Source organism: Falco biarmicus, chromosome 1 (genome assembly GCF_023638135.1).
Source record: "Falco biarmicus isolate bFalBia1 chromosome 1, bFalBia1.pri, whole genome shotgun sequence".
NCBI lineage: Eukaryota > Metazoa > Chordata > Aves > Falconiformes > Falconidae > Falco > Falco biarmicus.
Window position 1 is genome coordinate 51,131,249 of NC_079288.1, and position 12,908 is coordinate 51,144,156.

Sequence of the window (12,908 nt, forward strand, 5' to 3'; positions counted from 1 at the left end):
CAGTTGACTGCATATACTCTTTGCTCAGAACAAGTGCTTTCTCTTTGATTAGTCTAATAAAATTAAAATAAAAGAATATAAAGAATTGTTTAACTAGAAAATGTCATTTTATTTCAGGAAAAGACAGCTCCACTTAGAGTAAATCCAAAACAGCTATTCCAGAATAACTGGGGAAATAAGCCCTTGCTGAATGTGCTTGCTTGCCACTTTCTAGCATGGAATGTTAGTCTGGTTTTGAAGTACCATATATAAACCTACTTTTGTGGGTAGGAAAAGTGCGGATTTGGGGCTCTTCATTTGTGGTCCTGCAAAGATTAGCCAGAAGTTTCATGATGCATGATAACAGCTTTCTGAAACTGCAGTTATCAAAATAAGCAATAACAGTGTGCTTTGTTAGCTAATGTTTTTTAACATAAAGTTGGCCCTGTCTGATGGCTTCTAAATACTGTAGTTTTTGACACTGATCTTGAATGTTTTTCATGAAACGCGTGTGTATCAAAGGTATATCTAGGGGTGTGAATATGTATATTTGCATATATATATATATAAATTTAAAAGTATATAGGTGTGTATATATATGCCTATATATACTTACATATGTATTCATCTACTACCTTTATATATACCGAGCTGTGTATATTTACGTCTGTATGTGTCTGTCTCAAAGGTACAGCTAGTTAACGCACTTGGCTAGGGGAAGACATGTGTCAGCGCTCCCCTGTTTCTGCAAGCTGATTTTCTGGGCTTTGAGGGAGGGCAGAAAGCACAGCTAATCCTGTTTAAACCAAAAATGTTATTCTGAGAGCTTATTGTTTTAAAAATCTGAAATTTAAAATCCTTGTTTGCTGTGTTCACGTGACGGCTGCATTCTGCAGGTGCTACAATTATTTGTGTTATTCTGCAGCCTCAGTGGTGACCCATATGGATATGGGCATTGTATGCAGTCATGGGAGAACTTGTCATCAGATGCCAGCTTCTCCATGGCAACTGACCTATATATGCTGTTATCCCACCTCAGATATGAAGTCATTCACAGTACCTGAGTGAACTGAGTGAAAAAGAGCAGCTGGGGTTTGATCTCCAGAGCTCATACCTTGGTGCCCCACAGTACTGTATTTGTATGGTCCATACTCCCAGGTTTGGTTTGGATGAAGAGCTTGACAACCTTATAGCCTGTCCCTGTGTGCGCTGTAATTAGGAGGGCTCATGGAGGGAAGAAGATGGACTAAAGTCCTCCTAAGCAACTCTTTCCTTAGTTAATACGTGCCTCAGTGGGCATGATAAGTATTGTAGATCGGATACAGACATTTTTGTACTCTTTTCAGTTATAGCTATACTTCTGTGTAATTGAGTTAAATACTTCACATCGAAGTCTGCATGCAAAATTAAAGGTCTCTCCTGGATTTAGGTAATGGAGCACTGTGAAGAAGATGACATTTCCAACACTGCAAAAAAGTTACAAAGCAAATGCTATAATGTCTGTGATGTGTCTGGGGTGGAAGTGGCCAATGCAGTACACACATAAAGAGAACATTTTAAAAATGGCCATAATTTTGCCTTTAAAACACCATTTTGTTTGTTTAAAGAGATAGTTCTGAGTCATGCATGTCTGAAATGGTGACAGGTTAAGCTCTTTCCTGTGCTGTGCTCCCATCTTACTTCATCAGCCAAGCCTGATCCTTCCCCTGACTTTGTACAGCATGGATGACTTGGCTTAATTTCTGTCCCTGGTGTCACTTAAGACCCTCTATAGCCAATGATGGTACCTTTTTAATAAAATGTAAAACTGATCTACCCGCTCTAAGTTTCTATTATGACTTCTTAAATATTTTCCTCCAAAAGTTTCAGGGAATATCCCTTCACCTGTTTTCATTTTCTTCAGAAATTATTTGAAGTGAAGTCTATCCTGTCCACAAATAGAAATTGTGCTCTTGAAGGACTGGAAAGGAATTGTTTACTCTGTAGTCATTCTCTCTGTGTTGTTCTCTAAAAATCAGGAAATCTCATTTGTTAGGTCTTAATCAATGTGCTCTTCAGGAAACATTCAAATGTACTAAAGGTGTGTGAGGTTTTTATACCTGAACTGTTTCTCCTTGAAGATTAGCTTCACGCAGGGGATGGCTTCTTGCATTACTCTATTACCTATCTACTGTCACGAGAAAACAAGTCAAACTGGCAGATTTGGGCAGAACTGCCATTTAATATTTTATGCACATTAACTAAATGCTGTGGTCTGGATTTGGTTCTGTTAGCTCACAGAGCATCCAGAAGTCAAGTACTGATAATGTTTCTTCTGCTGTGATCTTGAGTGGAATCCTTTCCTCCACAGTTTGCTGAGGTTCTGTTTGATTTGAAATGTTGCAACTCAATCTGTGAACTACACGCATTTGATTTCTTTACATGGTTGACTGTAGTGAATACTGTAGGTGCTATTTCTATCCTTTGGTGTTACTTCCCTCTCAAAATCTCAAAATAGTATGAGAGATACTGAGAGGTTAAACAACTCTGCTTTCTTGTTGCTTTTCATTTTTGAATGTGATACTAGGGTACTTTGTGGCCTCCCTCTATTGTTAGACCTATCATTTAGTTGTATTCTTTGCTGTATTCTCTGTTTGCCATCTCTGCATGCTATGGTGCAACTGTCTCAGGTCCTAACATCATCTTCCTTAAAAACTATTGGTGAGGATTTAGTTAAAAACCTGTGGAGTGGCCACAGAGACTGCGTGAGCTGGATTACCCTTATGCATGTGCTTGTTGACTGCTTCAGAAAACTCCCCAGAGTTTTACAAGTGAAACTTGCCTTAACACGGTTTGGCTCTTCCCAAGCAGATCGTGTTTATCCAGGTGTCCAACTAATTCTGGCTTACTAGATTGTTGTTTTCCTGGTGCAGATATCAAGATTACAGCCTGTAGTTTCCCCAAACACGTTTTAATGATTGGTTTGCAACTTTCAGGTCTTCATGTACCAAGATAACCTTAAGTGAAGGTCAGGTACCACTAGTAATTCACCTGTTCCATTCTCCAGTGCTCTCTTGGGTGAATGCGGTCCTGTTCTGACAACTTATTGATGTTCATTTTGATTACAGGTACCACTACCTCTTTTATGCTTAATTTGGTTTCATACAGATCTCTTGTGAAGTTTCACCATGCTCTAAAATATGCATGTGCTTACTTGTCAGGGTCCTGGTATGGTAATTATTTCTTTCTTCTAAGATGTATACCATGCAAAGAGTTCCTTTTAGTTCCTCCACAATGAATTCTCACCTGCAAAAGCTCCATTTCTTGCTTTAGTATCACCTTGCCCCACTGGACTGTCTGGTGGTTTTTGTGCTTCTGGGGGGTTGAAAGAAGGATTTGTGGCTGGCTTGAATTCTTTTCACTAGTTACTGCTTAAACTGTTTTTGCCTGTCTAACTGTATTTTTACCTCTAACCTGCAGGAGTTTATGGTCCATGTGGTTTTCTTCAGCTTGTACATTTGGCTTTTTGAATGATGCCTTCTTATTTCTAATCTTTTAGTTTGCTGGTAGTCATACTCACTGGCTTCTTTCACTTCATCAGGCTCTTCCTAACAGAAGAGATGCGTTAGCACAGCGTTTCCCCTACTGTCTCCTTTAGTAGTCTTTATGCTGTCTATAAGGGCTTAATTCTTTTAGCTACCACTTTTACCTTATCATTAAAAAACTTGCCAATTTTTTCATAGCTCCACTCTCTGAAGGTTAGCGCAGTCGTGCTGGATTATTTATGCATTTCCCCTGGAGATAAGTTGAAACCAAGTATGTTACAGTCACTGTTAAAGAGCATCTTCTGCTGCAAGGTTTTTGTGAGGTTTTTGCACCAGGTATTTCTTGTTACTTGGTACTAGCTCAGTAGCTGCATTTACTCCTGTGGCCTCCCTAGCCGACTTCTCTGTACAACAGTCACCGATAGCATCCAAACATTTTACCTGTTAAGTCACCCAAAGCGCTTCTGTTCTCTGTCCTTGCTGCCTCTTGATTTCTCTCAGCACATCAGTTATCACTTGCTAATACAACCCATCATTGACTTCGTAGGTTATGTGGGTAATTTAGTGATCGGTTTAGTTCTAAATGGAAGCGACTACAAATACTTACGTGCAAGGAGAGGTGTATTTACATAACCATTTATAAAACTGGTGTGTAAGTTGACTGAGCAGGCAGCATATGCACAATAAAAAGGGAGGAAAATGCCAAAATAGGGCGTTGTAATTGATGACGGATATGTCATTGATGAACAAGAAAACTGAGGTTATTTGGTTAATCTTTTCTAAGTAATATAATACACTTCTACTTACAAAAGACTTATTTCTTACAGATGAAATTCTTTTAGAATATTCATATTCTAATAACCATAACTTTTCAATTTTGGAACATACTAAAAGGAAGTACAAGATAAATTTTCTGCCTTTTTTCCAGTATTTTGCAAGGCTCTACTTCAAAGGAACAATGAAGTCTTCTTGACTGGATTATAAAGACATTAAATTCTAAAATTTGCCAATTATGACTGTAATACAAAAAAACCATTTTGTATATTTGATTTTATGAATTATTTTATATTTCATGTTTTAATTTAATTCCAAAATATAAGGCATAAATATTTATTTCACACTAAGCACTGGAGCTGAAATGCTATCGGTTTGCAAGTGTTGCTCTTAACAGAGTTTTTGACCCCACTTTCAATAAAGTGAGTGAAGTGCTGGTTTGAATGTCATGTTAGTAAAGGGAACAGTCAAATTAATATATTCAGAGAACCTTTTCTTCTCTCTCAATGTGAAAATCTTAAGAACTAAAGCCTGGGAAGTTTCTAGTTGGAAGGGGAAGGAGGAGAAGCGAAGTAAATATATGAACATGGAGTAGGAGAAGTAGTAAAAATAGTAAGAGGTATCAAAAGGGAGTAAAAGATTTAGTTGACTGTAGTAGGAACAAGATTTTGATAGCAAATGGAAAGAGACTGAAACAGCAAAAAAAAACCAAAACAAAACAGTGGAGCTTTGGTTCTCTATTCCAGTCTGCATCCTCTTCAAATTATTTTAATGTTATATGCAGGCCTTCCCCAGTTGTCTGGCACCACTGGTTGGAGAGGAGCCTTAACTGTTAACACTTGTGCTGCCAGAGCAACACCAAAATATTTTATTGAAAAGAGGAACAGCAGCCTGAGCAAATTATTAAAGAACAGGATTCTATAGCTTCTGACACTGGCCTTCAGGACAGATAAAAGTGTATGTATCTGTCCTGGAAGAGGGGAGAAAGTTGTCTTGTCCTACTTTCCTGGAGCGATAAGCGTTTGCAGCTTGCAATTTGACAGGATTGACAGGTTGAGATTTGGGCTGCAGACTGTGCTGGCTTGGCACTGAGGTGCTCTCAAGAACACCGCAGAACCTTGGCTGTCTGTGCCCCGTTGCTCAGACCAACAGCTACGGTAGCATCTATTCTTCCCCATGCGCTGAACTTGCATGATTTAGCAAATAAAAGTTCCAGCTGTTGACATGAGAAGATCCTGCGTGCCTGTGAGCTCAGTCCACCAGCCCAGCTAGCAGGGGTTGCTAGCTGCTGCTTGGAGTGCTGGAGGTTTGAATACCCTTTGACTTCAGTTAACAGCATTGCAGAGCAGTTTATTCTTCTTGCCTTTGCCTCCGCAAGAGCCGGTCGTGCTTCAGTGCCTCACCCTAGACTTGTCCATTTTTGACTTGTATTTCTGACAGATTCCGGGTGATGAAAGAAGCAACAAAAATAGCCGTCCTGGACACAATAATACTGTAATTCCTCTGTAGTGTTCTGCCATATCTGTAAGGCAATATACATCTCCTTTCAGTGTTAAATAACATTCCTTTAGGAGAAGAGAGTGGGTCTTTACTGTCATTTCATCTTTATGTAGCTCAGCAAGCCCACTGCTCCCTCAACTGCCAGCATCTATAGCCAAAGAAACAACATATACTCCCCTGCTTCTCTGATAATCCATCTCAGAGTCTGTATCTCCATGTCAGAGTGCTGCCAGAGATCTAATCTAGTCTGTGCTTCTGAATCTGGGAAAACTGCAAATGTTGCTTCATGGTAGAAGCTCCAGAATTTCTTTTTCATATTGCAATTCCACCCCTAGCCAAGCCTTCATCACTTCCATGTAGAAATGGAAGAGATTTTTGTAAGGAACAGTTTTTTGAGGGATGCTGCTCAGCTTTTCTGACACATGCTCTGTGGAACTGTTTTACCAAATGGGTGGTAGGTTAAGATACATGTAAGTAAAACAGGGAAGAGTTTGGGGCGGCTGTAGTGTTTTCATTCCTGGTTAGGAAGAGGTCAAGGATCACTAGTACCCTGTTTATGGTACCTACTGTTTGTGAAACCCTAAGATCAAAGGACAAGGTGGTGTTCCCACTTAAAGATTTACGTGTCTCTCCCAGCCCTTTACCATTTCTCTCTTAGTCTCTGCTTCTAGGTCAGTCGCTGCAGCAATTTAGTATGGAACTTAACAACTTAGTTAGGGAACTAAGCTTCCTAATTAGTATCTGGGGAGCTGAGATCACTTTTATCCTTTTGCCATACCTGCTTTTTCTTGGAATCAGATTGGTATTTGCTTTTAAAGTTCATTCCAAACATGGTTGCTTGCCTTCTGTCTCACAGTGTCTCTTTTTCTTCTGGCCTTTCTTCTAGCTCTCTTTCTGCCAGGTAATGATGCTCTTTCAGGTTTGACTTTGTTTCCTTTTCTCTGAAGTAATCAATTTTAGTTACTTTCTTTTTATATATAGCTACTGTTAAAAGAATAGCTTTCAGAGCTATCTACGTGGATTAAGGATTTGTCTTCCTGGTGTCAAAGGTACAATGTACATAATTTTGAAAGGCAAGTGTCATTGGCAAAACCTGCTGGGCAGGTAGACTGGGGTTTTCTTCTGGGATTCAATAAAGTTTTTGCATGGTCATCTTCAAGAATCCCTCTTATGCTTGCCTCTGCAGACAAAATGTTCTTCTCTTCTGTGATCCTGCAGTGCTTGCACATTTTCTGTCCTGTCAGAAAAGGTATCTTTTGCCCTTTACCATCTCCTGCTTTTGGGCATATCTTGTTTGCCTCCACGTACCTACCTTCTCTGTGGTGGCACTGTTCCTAGACTAGCAGGAGGAGTTCCTGAGCAGAAATGTGAAAACACTCATTTCCTTTTCTTCGTTCTTTTAACCTCTAAGAGACAGAGACTCTCTGGTTGTTTCTTTCTCTACCCCTGTGCAAGATGATGCTGTTGTCTTCTCTGTCCTTCCCTGTTCCAGGCATCTGTGTGATTGAAAAAGCTCTTCTCTCATAAATCTCCTGCCTTATTTGCCAACACTTAGCCACCTTGCCACACAACAGGGTCACTGTGTTAATCTGTAGAACTGATGCCAAACCTTGTCATGCAGTCTTGAGATTCAGAGGTACGGTCAGAAATTTGGATTGGCCCTCAAAGGCCAGATTGGACATTACAGCCCTCTGAGAAGGAACAGATTAGAGGGATTAGGAGCAGAAGAGTCCTTGTCTGTCACCTAAGTAAACCTTTTCCAAATGAGGGTTTATTCTGTCAGTGTATTTTGCCGTGTTTTTATTCTGCTTTCCCTGTTCTTTTTAACTCCAGCCATTTTATTAATTTTTCCATTTCGCTTTTATATTTATGTTCTTAACTTTTCCTCCAGTTTATGCCTGATCTGGAGGTGTCCAGCTCTTAATTTGAAAATAACATTCTAACTGTGCAGAAACCACAGTTGAATACAGAGAGAAATTTTCCTTCGATCTGTGATCCACAAAGCAATGCTTCGTAGCTGGTAGACATTTCTAAATGCTTCTAGGAGGTATGCCATTCCTGATATCTGACCTGCTCTGGTCTTTATACCATAACTTTGGTGGTACAATACCTGAATAAATGTCTGAAAGGTATTCAGTTACAAGGAAGATTTTTTTCATGCAGACTACTTCTTTATTCTCCTGCCAAGTGACAGAATGAAAAGGAATGCAAGCATTTCTCTCTTGCTCTTCATGAAAACCTCACTCTGACCCAATGATGCTCTGCCCTAGCACTACTGTGTATGTGGAATTAAGCTGGTTTTGTCTTTGCTGGTTTACAGCTTGAAACAGTAGATATTTTTTTTCCTCCCTTAAAGAGATCATCTGATATACTAGAGCTCTGAATTAAGATGCTGTGTGACTTGCAGATTATAAATTGGTGAGCTTTTAGGTTAATTTTCCCTGTCATTAGTTAGAAAGCACTATGAAATTTGTGACATGATGTTTTTCTGAATTTTATTCTAATAAGTGTGTCCTGTTCAACAGTCCAGTTAAGTGTTCTGAAGTTGGAGCAGTTAAATTACCACTGGAAATGCGGTCAAGTGAGAAATGTCTTCCTTACATACCTTGTAATCCTTGTCCTTAGGAATTGTTTTTTGTGGTTTGGGTGTTTTTAGGTTTTGTTTTCTACATAAGAAAAGTAGTTTAAACTCTTCATCTCTGTGCTTATTTATCTCTAGGGTTTAAACTTGTTGCAGCTAGCTCATCTACAGTCAGCAGTCTGTCATAACTTGTTTTCCTGGAGGAGCCATCTGTAAGTTTGTCTCTAAAGCATAATTGTTGACCATGAAATTAAATAATTCAATGCTGCTGTAAAATGACCAAGGAAGCTGCATAATTTAGGTGGCTGAAGTTGACAAGCCATGTGGCTGATGAACAGAAGGACAGCCCCTTTCCTGCTCATGAAGAGCATCATTCTCTAGCTGAGGTTAGGAACCTTTATTTCTGTAGAGCCTAGTATGCAAGAGCTTTGTAGCATGAATATAAAATAATTATTTTATTTGAAATATGTGTTTCTAGAAGGAATTTTTTTTGTAAGTGATGATACGTCTAGTCTTGGCACTGTACAAATAAACATCAGTGAGATTTTACCAAGGATCTTACAACTGAGTCTAAGAATAAAGGTGTAAGATGGACACACTGCTTAAAATTACAATGCAACTTGGTATCTGAGCAGCAAAGGAAAAGCCAGATCATTTCCACAGGGGAAAAGTTCAGGAATGTCTCTTCCAGGCTGTTGAAACTTGTTTTCTTACCCCATTAATCAGAATAATAAAGTGATGACAGGAGGTATTCCACTTGCATCTGAAATGTCTTCCTGATGTGCGCTCACAATTGATGCAGTTCATTTTAGAGAAGTCTGTAAGAGAGCAGCATCAAGCAGACAGACTTGCAGTTGGAAGGAAAAATTCAGTCATAAATTCTAACCCAGTGAAGAGAGAGTTGTTTGCCTGCTTAGAGGGTTTTTTCCTTAGTATGCCAGATTCAAATACTTATCTTGCCAGGAATCAGGACATCTTTCAAAACAGTTTTATGCAAAACTGTGAAACAATGGTCCCTTCTGTGATTGGAAATCTCTCTGCTCTTCCCTTAATTCAGAGGAGATGAAACACTGTTTTGAAGGGAGCTTGTAAGACAAACTATAAAAGTGGTATTATTTTTATTGCTCCTGCTCTCTGTAGGCAGTATGGTTTGATTAGAATAAAGGTTTTGTTTGACAAAAGTTAGATGAAAGTTTGCTGCATACCTGCAATTTCCAAATCTACCAAACCTGAAGATAATTGTAGACAAGATACAAAACTCTTGTATATTAAAGTCTACATGAAACTTCCCTTCCCCCCCCCCCCCCTTTTTTTTTTTTTTGTTTTTGACATCCTTTGTCAGCAGGGTATTGTAGGAGAGTTGACGATAAAATACAAGTGTCCTTAGATATTTAATAGCCTTTGGGAGGACAACTTGAGAATGAGAGAAACACATTGGTTAAGATTGTTAACAGATAGCATTATAGAGATATTTTGGTAGTAGAAAGCAAGAATAGGCAATATTAGTTCTTAAAACAGTTCCTGCAGCTGTTACTGGTCATGCAGATAATACATAATATAAGATGCCACAGTTGAAAGTTGCCTGTAAAATGGGCAGTTCATGGTTTGAATCTGAAAATGCCGCTTTCTTCTGAGGCTGTGGCAGTGTTGCCGTGTAAGAGCTGCTGAAGACGCTTTAGCAAGGTAGGAAGGAAGGGCAACGGATGGTGCTTGGAGCTAGCACTCCCCTGTTGCCTGTGGACAATTTGTTAAAACGAATTTTCTGGTTTCAGTAGAAGCAGCTCAGCAGCCTGCAGCTCTGGCAATTCCTTGGGGCAGCTTTTCTTCGATGCAGGTGAACAGGGAACAGCAAGTCCAAGGCGGCTGACCTTGAACAGAGATCATTAAATTAGCTGTTGGAAACAAAGCAGCGTGAAAATACCTAAGGCTCAATGAAAATAGTATCAAACTGCTGTATGTATGTTTTTAAATCTAAAAAATGCATTTCTCGTATTCCCTGGCAACACATTTTCAAAAAGGCTGCAGGCAAAAATTCTTGCTTTAGTATAAATTGTAGGTATACAGGTTGACAGTGATTGCCACCTTGTGTACAGTGATCTTCCTTGAAATGCATCGTACCTGCTTTGCCGCAGTTACAGCTGCCATAAAACTTTAAAATAATGTAAGCATCTCACATGAGGGTCTACTTTGCTTAAGAAAAGTGGAGTTGCACTGTTTTTAATTACACTAGCAAGTGAGGCAGTGTGATTGGATTGGTAACTGTGAATGTGAGTCTTGGAAGGTAAGTGCCCTCTAGGGATTCTGCTTAGCAAGTCTCTTGCTGGTTATTGCAAGACATGGGAGGAGGGGTTAATTGATAGCTCATTTAAATGTCTTTTCTTAATATTAAAGTGATTAGTTTGATATACCTTGCAGGTGCAGTCTGTAATACTGCTGTTTGTGATAGCTAGTTTCTACTTTTTTAGTGCTATATAAACAGCGTGTTAATCTTAAACGTTAGTCTCTTTACTGCCATCATTCAGTTGATTTTTTTTTTTTTTTGAGGGCTAATAATACCATATAGTGAATGTTTCGTGTAGCACAACGTTATCTTTTAGGTACTTAGTTTCTGTAATTAGCATGAAAGTTTGTAATGCCAGATTAGTATTTTTAACTATCAAGTCTGTAACATTAATGAATGTTCTTTCTCATGAGAAAAAGCATTCGCGAATCCTTAAAAAAAATCATTGAGGCAGGGCCCTCCTGCTTCCTCCTTCCTGAAGCATATGTAAGCGCAGTATTTCTAAGGATCTTCTAGCCAAAGTAAAGAGCAGCTGGTGCTAGCTTGTGGACTCTGATACACCAGCCTGGGTACCGTACCGGGGGAGCAGCCCTCGGAGATCACTGCTGCTGCATGCCCTGGCTGTGTGTTCAGTTCTCTTTGCCCCTCAGTCAAGTGGCCTCTCTGCATGTCTGACTGCCTGTGTCTCCAGCACTGTCATCCTCCAGGTGACATGGTTCAGTGGCAGAGTTGAAGCATGCAGGCTGTCAGGGATCTCAGCCCTATTTCCAGGAATGCAACAGTCAGCTGCTTCTTGGAGATGCACATGCAGCACAGCACACAGCTTCGAAGCTGCTGTGGATCAGAAAGCAAGTATGGCAAACATCAGGCACCTGGCTGCAGCTAAATAACTAATTCCTCGTGTGCTGGGGGAAGATGGGGTGTTCTGTGGTCGTTCATGAGACCGTGGTGTCTGTGTGGCCTTGCTTGGGGAGAAGAAAGTAGCTCATCTTTCGAAACGGTGGGGATATAAGTTGTGTGAAGATTTGGGATGACGCTGTTTTGCTTCACTTACGTCATTTGTCTTGCAACGATAAGCTTGAAATGTTTTGGATTCTTTCTCTAATGAAGTTATTTGGCATATGTAAGTCTCATAATCCTAGAAACACGAAATACACAGTCCCAGCTTAAGTCATAAGAGTTCTTTTAATTTTAAGCTGTGAACAAGACTTCAGGGTTGAGGTATCTTTATTGAGAACATCCCTATTAAAGCTTAATGTGAGTGAAACATAATCTTGGAAGTTTGCAGTCATTGTTTTAGAAGTAGCATGCAGACAAGAATGGATGTAGTTTGAGTAAGGTTAAAGGATCCTGCAGGGGTTCAGAGATTTAGTGTTTGCTCAAATTTCTTTTGGAGTTTAGACCTTTCAATAGACTGACTTTTCCACAGTTAATTTCAAATTGCTTTCAGGTTTTCTGAGTTTATTAATTCAGTTGATAAAACTGAATTTAGTAACCAAATGAAAGCAATTGTCAGAATAAACAGTACTGAAGTATTCTGCTAATGTTAATAGCAGCAGCATCTTTATCCATGTTTTCATTAGAGTTTACGCAGAAGCCAGCTATTTTATAATAGGGGCAGATACAAAAAGAATATAATACCTTCTAGATCAGTACAAATTAGTAATTCAGTAGTAGAAGCCTTTCTGAAACAGAGTAGATCTTAATGATTTGAATGGCCAAACACTTAAAAAAATGTGACCCATTTTGTTGGCAGTGGCACTTTGTACTTTGCAGGCCCTTTAGGGACCTTCAGGTTAGGAATGTTGGAGGTCCATATCTTGACTATAGATAATTCCAAAGCGGGGTCTTAGACAAACTTGAATAACTGCTTCCCTAAAACTGAGTTACCCAGATGTCTGTCTTAGAGATGCCCTGTGCTGTCATTTCTGACAGTACAAGCTGTGTTCTCTCTGTGGTACGTAGGACTCTTGGTGTAGATGTCAAAGTAGTTACCCTTTCTGGAGCACAGCAGCAAAGTGTTGAAACTGTGGTAAAATATAATACAGGCTACTCCAAGTTATGATCATACTAAATATGTATTCCTGGAAATCTGTACCGTTTATGGAAATATGGCATCTGCTGCTGTTCACCACAGATGAGACCATTTGTCTAGATTTTTTTGTTTTAAATCTTGATAATAGTGAAATCTCATCTCACCTGTAATACCATATAATAATGTTTTAATGCTGACTGTGAATTTGTACTTGGCTTAATGCTGTGAGACATG

The 12,908-nt window shown here is 39.4% G+C and overlaps 1 protein-coding gene across 3 annotated transcripts in view; it reads left to right on the forward strand.

Moving 5' to 3' along the window:
- TNKS (tankyrase) overlaps positions 1 to 12,908 on the forward strand; it is a 140,904-nt gene that overhangs the window by 82,449 nt on the left and 45,547 nt on the right. The window lies entirely within an intron of this gene.